The following is an 8,065-nucleotide window of genomic DNA, read 5'->3' on the forward strand; positions in this document are numbered from 1 at the left end:
GCTACTGCCAGGTCGTGCGGGTACATTCTGAGGCAGGCTTACCCAGGACTCGAAGTCTGAATAGAGCCAGCCACATTTTGAGGGAAGGCTTATGTATAGCAGGATTTACATCATTCATCTTTCAGTGACACAAGACTGTTTTTAAATACTAACCCATTAATTTAAGAATCAAATGATGGCTGTCTTTTATGCTGAAGAAAGTCAGGAGAGATATCTCTTTAGCAACACTCCAGAGCTAACTTTACTATTTTTTTTTTTTTTTGTAATCCTCACCCGAGGACATTCCTCCATTGACTTTTAGATAGAGTGGGAGGGAGCAACATCTGATGTGAGAGAGACACATTGATTGGTTGCCTCCTGAACAACCCTAACCAGGGCCAGGAATCCAACCTGCAACCAAAGTACACGCCCTTGACCAGAACTGAACCTGAGACTCTTTGGTCCGCAGGCTGACACTGAACCACTGAGCCAGACTGGCCAGGGCCAACCTTTAATCAACATATTAAAGAGTATCTTTTATCATGTTTGCCTCCAGGCACTCAGCCCAAACTTCTCGTTCCTCTTGTTGTCTTTCCTCCTGCAAACTTTCTCAAGATTAAAGTGCCTACTGCTTCCAGGTGTTAAGAAAACTGGGATTTGAGGGTGATGAAATGTTCTGGGATTAGATAGTGACATTGGTTGCATAAGATAGTTAATACAGTAAAACTACCGAACTGTACACTTTAAAATGTTTAACATGGTGAATTTTGTTTTATACATGTATCTCAATAAGAAAAAAAAAGTTCTTAAAACAATCCTCACTCAAATGTAATGACTAACACCCTGTCAGTGTAAGCATATTTTAATAAAAGTGCTTTGGGCCTGAATAAATTCTTGACTTGGTAAGATTCTGAGCATTTAAAGAGAGGTCATATTGACATCAATTGGAGGAAGGCCAGTCTGGAATAGTTGTCCACTTGCCCCTAGGTTTTCTGAACAATGCCATCCTGTCCTCTGCTTCTTTCTCTCAGCCCAGCTCTTGAAAGCCTGCTAGTCCCCAGACTAGGAACCAATGACTCGACCAATAGTTCTACACGCAAACTTCTTTCACCACTGAACACATATTTGTGTTACTAGTTTACCTAGAGTTTCCTAAGACAGTAACAAGGAAGGTCTCAGGATCTCACTGTTTCAAGAATGTCAGGTAAACAAAGGTGGAGATTCCCCACCCACACTCATTGTCACCCCAACATGTGCAGAAAAGGGTTTTCTTTGAAGCACTTATTGAATCCTCAGAGACAGAAACTATTCCAAGGTGGGATATAGTTTACATTTGAACCAATAAACACCAACAATGAACAATAGGAAAAATGGGAGATGATAGGAGTGATAACTCCAGGGTGTGCTTTCTAAGTATAACAAGTCCCTAAGGAATTTTAATATTTACCTCATAGCCATAGCTTATATTTATCCTTATAATCTCTAGATTTCATTCAGAGATTGCCTATCAGGTTATCTTTTCCTTTGTCCGCTGAAGTCTTCCTGAAATAGAGCTGCCTTCTGAAACAGAAGCCCAAAGCCAGGGTCTTCTCACTAACTTCACCAGCTCCCTCCAGGGTAAGAAACTGCTCCAGAGGTCCCCACAACACTCGGGGATTTATCACACGAAGATCCCAAGAAACGTTACTTATTCAATATGTACAAATTTAGGGTGATTCTAATTTTCAAAAGGACATTCTAGAGACCTCTTTCAGGATCTTTTTAAAATAAATAAATAAATATATATATATATTTTTATTGATTTTTTTTAGAGAAAGGAAGGGAGAGAGAGAGAAACATCTATGTGGGAGAAAAATACAGATTGGCTGCCTCCTGCACATGCCCCAACTACGGATCAAACCCACAACCTGGGTATGTGCCCTGACCAGGATTCGAATCCACCACCTTTTGGTGCACAGGATGATGCTCCAACCACCCAGCCAGGGCAGTATCTTGAATTTTAAGTTAAGTTGAGTAAAGAAGGGCAAAAAAGAACTAGAGCTAATTCATCCTGGAGGTTGGGCCCTGACCCCTGAAGAAAGTGTCTATTAGCTTTTGATATCATAACCCCAAGGCTGCCTTCACAAGGTCTGGTTGTTGAGCTTTCCTTCAACACTGAGAGCTATCTTTCTTCTTTCTTTCTTTCTTTTTTTTTTTTTTTTCAAATATGGAACGCTTCACGAGTCCTTGCGCAGGGGTCCCGCTAATCTTCTCTGTATTGCTCCGATTTTAGTCTATGTGCTGCCACAGAGAACACACAGAGCTATCTTATATCCTTCCAATAAACTCTTTCTTTTCTCTTAAAATAGTCAGCACTGGCTTAGAATACTTGCAACCAAAGAACCTTAATTTATTCTAGCTCCAGGAAATAGAGCTTCTTTCTCATGGAACCTACACAGAAATCTCAGGGAAGGAATTTGATCGACCTTACTGGTATCACATTCCCACCCATGGACCAATCACTGTGGCCAAGGAAGTGGGGTATTATCACGGTCCACACCTGGGTCATGTGCCAAAGCGAAGGGCTAGGGAAAGTTATCAGGTAAAAGAAGAAAAAACATCTTTCAGGACAGAAGACAAAAAAATACCTCTCACTATCCCCTTTAATCGATTTTAGCTAAACCTTATAAACTTGGAGAGGACAGCCATGCACTGAAGAGTAGTTATATCTTTTCAGGAAAGTACAAAATTTTCTCTTATTTCTCTCCCTGTCATTTTCAAACTGCATATGTAGGCCCTTCCTTTGCAAAAGGTCTGGAAATCTATTTATTTTATAGTTAACAAAGGGTAAGAAGATCCATTCTGAAATTTTTGGTTGGGGTCCAGTATTTGCTAGCTACACCATCTGTGGGAATTCAATAATGTCAAGGTCCCCTCCCTCCTTTGTTCGTAAGACTAATTTTGGAATGATACGATTATCAGGAAATGATGTTCCCTTCCTTCTGTCCATCCCTAAGGAATGGTGGTGTGTTTTTTTTTCTTGTTTGTTTTTTTCAGTCTGGTGGCTTCTGTATCCAGAGAGGTTGATGAAAGGACAAGCCCCAGCTAAATGTCAGACAAGGCACGTGAGAAATGGAGCTTCATCAATTTCAAAGGTTTCCTCCTTAAGCATGGGGCCTGCTTTGATCCCCAGAAGAGCGTGTGCTGCTTGAGAATGCCATGAAACGAGCCCAGCTAGAGCCGAGAAGGAGGATGCTTCCTTTCAGGAAACTTAGAGAGAAGTAGTGAGTGCCCCTTTGTCCAGCATTGGCAGGTGCACATTTATTTACTGACACAAAATGAACTGGAGAACTTGGCGTTGCAAACGATTGTCCGCCATCTGTGAATACATGTGCAGCCATTCCTGGTACGAACCTCTTCATGCCAACATAGAAAAAGTCAATGATGTTCTCTCCTGTATTCCCCAGAAACCTCAACATTATTTTATTTAAAGACTCAGTATTTCCTGATAGGATATTGAAGTTCGAGGATAACTACATTGGTCATATGGATAGTTTGCGGGGGGGGGGGGGGGGGGGGGGGGCTTGCGCTCATCAAATCAAATTTAGAAAAGATGCATAGAACAAGGTTCTGCTGCACCAGTGGGCGCCTTCTGTTTGAAAGCACAGGATTTATTTCTGGCCAGCAGTACAGTGTTAGACATATACTCTTACGTGCACATTAGATAACACCACCATGTGCACTGTAGTAGTCTGGAAGAGTATTTGCTTTTAAAGATACACTTCCTTGGAAACGAGTACCCTGTCATGTCTCTAAATTCCTCAATCAGATAAAACCACAGTTTGATATTGGACAAAGAACATATAACTAAGAAGAAATAGAGAGAAAACATAAGAGGAAGGGCATTATTCCTGATCTGCTAAATATGAAGCCAGATCCAGGAGAAGTGTCTTGGTGGTGCTGGCATAATCATCGGTGCCCGCAGGATCTGAAATGTTATTGCTCTTCCGCAGATGCCTTCCTTAATTCCAGAAATCATGGCTGAGAACATTGCTGTCATTCTCCAGGAGGACCTGGAAGTGCTGCCACGCCAAGCTGTCACCTCCACCTGGACATACGGTGGGAAAATCTGCCAACAGAGATGCTCTAGACACGGTCCAGGGGCCGCTCTCTCCTGGGCCTTTCCTAGTGAATAAGGAAGGAGCTCTGTCCCACTCCAGGGAATTTTCAATACAATTTGGTAAACAAAGGAGGGAGGAGCCCTCAGCCACAAACTGAATTTGTATTCTTATAAATTGACTGGGCCCTGGCCTGGTTAGAGCATCAGCCTGAGGACCAAAGAATTGCAGGTTCGATTCCAGCCAAGGGCACATATCTCAGTTGCAGTTCGATCCCTGCCCTGGTCAAGGTCGTATAGGAGGCAACCAATCGATGTGTCTCTCTCACACTGATGTTTCTCTCTCTCTCTTCCTCTTTCCCTCCCTCGCACTCTATCTAAAGATAAATGAAACAATATCCTCAGGTGAGAATTAAAGTAAATAAATAAATAATCTGTTAGATAACTCCAAAAGGTGAGTTTCTGAGGCTAAGGAAATAAAAGGATGCAAGAGAGACACATGATGCTTCATAAATAGACAAATACAAGAATTCGTATGAGTCCTCAAAGGCAGAACAAGCACTTACAGACAGATCAAAAGGATGAAACTTACTCAGCTCTATACAATTCTAATATCGCCTTAGCTCCTAACATGTTTGCAAATGCGTAAGATAATAGGATGGCAAAACATTTGTCGCACTGAGCTGCCTACAGCAGGATTCTGACCTCAATTTAAAGTCTCCTTCTCTAAGTTGACTCAAACTATGTCAACCCATTTGACAGTCTCTTCCAGTTCCTTTATTCCAGTTGACCAGAGTAACAATTTAATAGCTCTTTAGGGTCAATAGGTCACTCCAACTCTGGATGAGTGGCAAAACCCCTGGTCCTATCCCAGGTTGCTAAGTACATTTCTGACAAAAGGTAGTTAATTTTTAATTTGCTTTTATTTTATTTTTGTAAGGTATGCTATCACCAGATACGCTTCATTTTCACTGAAAATTACGTAAAAGGAGTTGGGGTGTGGAAAGAGATAAAGCAAAGAACTTATATACATATATGCATAGCCAATGGACACAGACAACAGTGCAGTGGAGGCAGGGTGGGGTGGGAGTGGGGAGGAGGGGGTCAATGGGGAAAAAAGGAGGAGCATCTATAATACTTTCAACAATAAGGATAAATTTAAATTTAATTAGCCCTGGTCAGTTTGGGTCAGCAGTTAAAGCATGTGCTTTCAGACCAAATGGTCTCATGTTCAATCCCTGCCTTGGTCAGTTCATGTAGAAGGCAACCAATTAATGTTTCTCTCTCCCTCTCCCCATCCCCCCCCTATCTAAAAATAAAAATAAAAAAAAATAAAAAATCAAAGGAAAAATATCTGCAGGTGAAGATTAAATAATAATAATAAAATAAAAGTAGATATAATGTTAATTAAGTCATATATAATTTTATTTATTTTTTAATTACTTGTAGTTTTAAAATGAGAACTCTTATTTTTTTAAAGATTTTTTAAAAATTAATTTTAGAGAGAGAGGAAGGGATAGGGAGAGAGAGATAGAAACATGGATGAGAGCAAACAGCCATTGGCCACCTCCTGCATGCCCCCTACTGAGATCGGACCCACAACCTGGGCATGTGCCCTGATCGGGAATTGAACTGACAACCTCTTGGTTCATGGGGCGACACTCAACCACTGAGCCACACTGGAGGAGCAAAAAATGAGAACTCTTTTAAAATGCACTTTACATTTCCAAATTTTAAAATCTCATATATGTATAGTAATCATATTATTCGAACTAAAAATCAAGATACTGCCTGACAGTGTTCTAACATACAACATTACATTCATACTAAAAAATATTTGAAATCAAGAATGTGCTACAGAACCCTAGATACATTATTGCTCTACTTCTAGTTCAAATAGGGTTGCATGAGAGGGTGGAAATGCCACATTTATCTAGCTGATTTCACTTGTGGATCTTAGCAGCCAAGAGTCTCGGGGTCTTAGCTGTGAAGGTTCGTAGAATGTACTTAATACCACAAATCCAACAGTCAGGAATCACTGAAGGAAATAGAGAGCTGATTACTCTGAAAGTGAGCACTGGTGCTTATCTTCATTAATTGTATCAGAAGAAAAACATTAGAATCGGACCCATATAATCCACCTATCTTAATGCTATAAATAACATATTTAGATGCGGGTGGCGGATCATTTCGTTTTCATAGCCATACCTTTTCTGTATGAGTCCCAAGAGTCAGTAATTGAACTTGAAAAAAGATGTCCTTGTTTTGAGGTTGCTTTTGATCTGAAACCAAAGGGAAGTAATTTATTTAGCAGAAGATGTGGGTTCAAAACAATGTGTATGTGGTAATATTGGCAAACAAAATTAAATACACCTTAATTTATTTGCCAATAAAGCAGTACCAAGATGCTAAGAAGTCACTTCAGGATACATTCTTAAGGAAACAGAAACTGGCTTGAGGTTTTCTTTTTTCCTTCCCTGTAAGTATCTGCTGATAAGCATTTTTATTTATATTATAGAAAAATGCTTTGGTCCTTCTTCGAAACATTTCTGAAAAAAACTGATCAACCTACCAGTATTTTATTGCCTCAATTACATCAGCTTTCCTTTTGGTTAATTTAATCTAAGGCAATAAATACTTTTACTCATTTTTAATGACTGATTTTACATGTATATTTCTAATTTGGTAAGATTTTATGTTTATTATTACTGGATTTATTACATGTACCCATTATGTTTGGTCTTATGAAAGCTAAGCAAAGATGAAAAAAATCCTTAATGGAACTTTAAATCAAGGAAGGGGAAAACAAAAATAAAGTACTCTAGAGAAATAAAATGAGAAAAATCCAAATCTAATTGAAATGTTATAGCATATGCTGCTACTGGGAATTCCCCCCAAAGTGCTACTTAGTAACTAAAGACTTGGTATCAGTTACTTCCTCCTTCTAAGCTGCCTTAACCCTTTACCTCTAATTGCACCCCCCACCCCCTTTTTATTTCTGATCCTTCTTCAGAGTGTCTTTTAAAACTACCTCCATCACCGCCACCATCTCTCCACCCACTCCTTGGCCTTCCCATGAGTTATGTATGCATAAATCTTGGGCACACTGCAGTCATAACATCTATTAATATCTCTTTGCTTAGCTTTCTTTACCAATAACCTGTAGGTTTCTAGACCAGAAACAGAGATGGTATCTTTTTTCTTTGCATCCACAGCCCAGCACAGTGCCTGATGTTTGATGGCCACAAAATGTTAGATGGACAGATATTGAATAAAACTTAATGTGGTTCCGTCCTGATGCTCTATTGCTCCATATGTTCATGAATGATTAGGTGATGGAGAGAGTGTGCTTACTAAATTAAAATTTTAAAGTCAACCCGAGTGGCAGGTTTAGCAGGGCACAGAGCGTACTTTCAGATCGCCGGTGATGTCCACGGGATCCCCAGCGTAGCCTACTGACTCCCAGGTTGGAGGAGAGGATCAGATCCTACGGCTGATGTGAAATGTTACTAGTTCCGCGCTGTATTATAATAAGCTGACTAAGGTATCGCTGTGTTACTTAATGGATTTTCACTCTACCATTTCAACTCATACTGATGTCATGAACATATATTTAGATGGCATAAAATCTAGCACTCAGGATTCAAATCAGAGCTTTGTCAGAGCTTTTGAACATTAGTTCCAAAGTCCTTTCTAACCTACTTTTAAACAGGCTGGTCTCCCTGCACTAACTAGCACTTTGGGCCAGCACCCAGCAGCCGGTGTTGGCCATGCCTATGCCTTGAGCTGCTCTGACTCTGCTCATTGTTCATCCCACTCCTGAGCTCTTCCTGGTCTCCTCTAGCCCTATCGCTAGTCGACAATTTTACGATTATTTGGTGCCAAAACCCAAAGTGACTTCTGTGATTAATTGATATGCCCCTTGATGTAGTTCTGCTTCTGGTTTCTAGGTAATATCCTGACTAATCCTAGTCTAGTCCTTAGGATTCT

At 40.2% G+C, this 8,065-nt stretch overlaps 1 pseudogene; it reads right to left on the reverse strand.

Moving 5' to 3' along the window:
• Positions 1–2,179: 2,179 nt before the first annotated feature.
• On the reverse strand, positions 2,180–2,275 carry LOC118642994 (annotated as a pseudogene).
• Between the last annotated feature and the right edge of the window lie 5,790 nt (positions 2,276–8,065).

This window comes from Molossus molossus, unplaced genomic scaffold (genome assembly GCF_014108415.1).
Source record: "Molossus molossus isolate mMolMol1 unplaced genomic scaffold, mMolMol1.p scaffold_m16_p_3, whole genome shotgun sequence".
In the NCBI taxonomy this organism is placed as follows: Eukaryota; Metazoa; Chordata; class Mammalia; order Chiroptera; family Molossidae; genus Molossus; species Molossus molossus.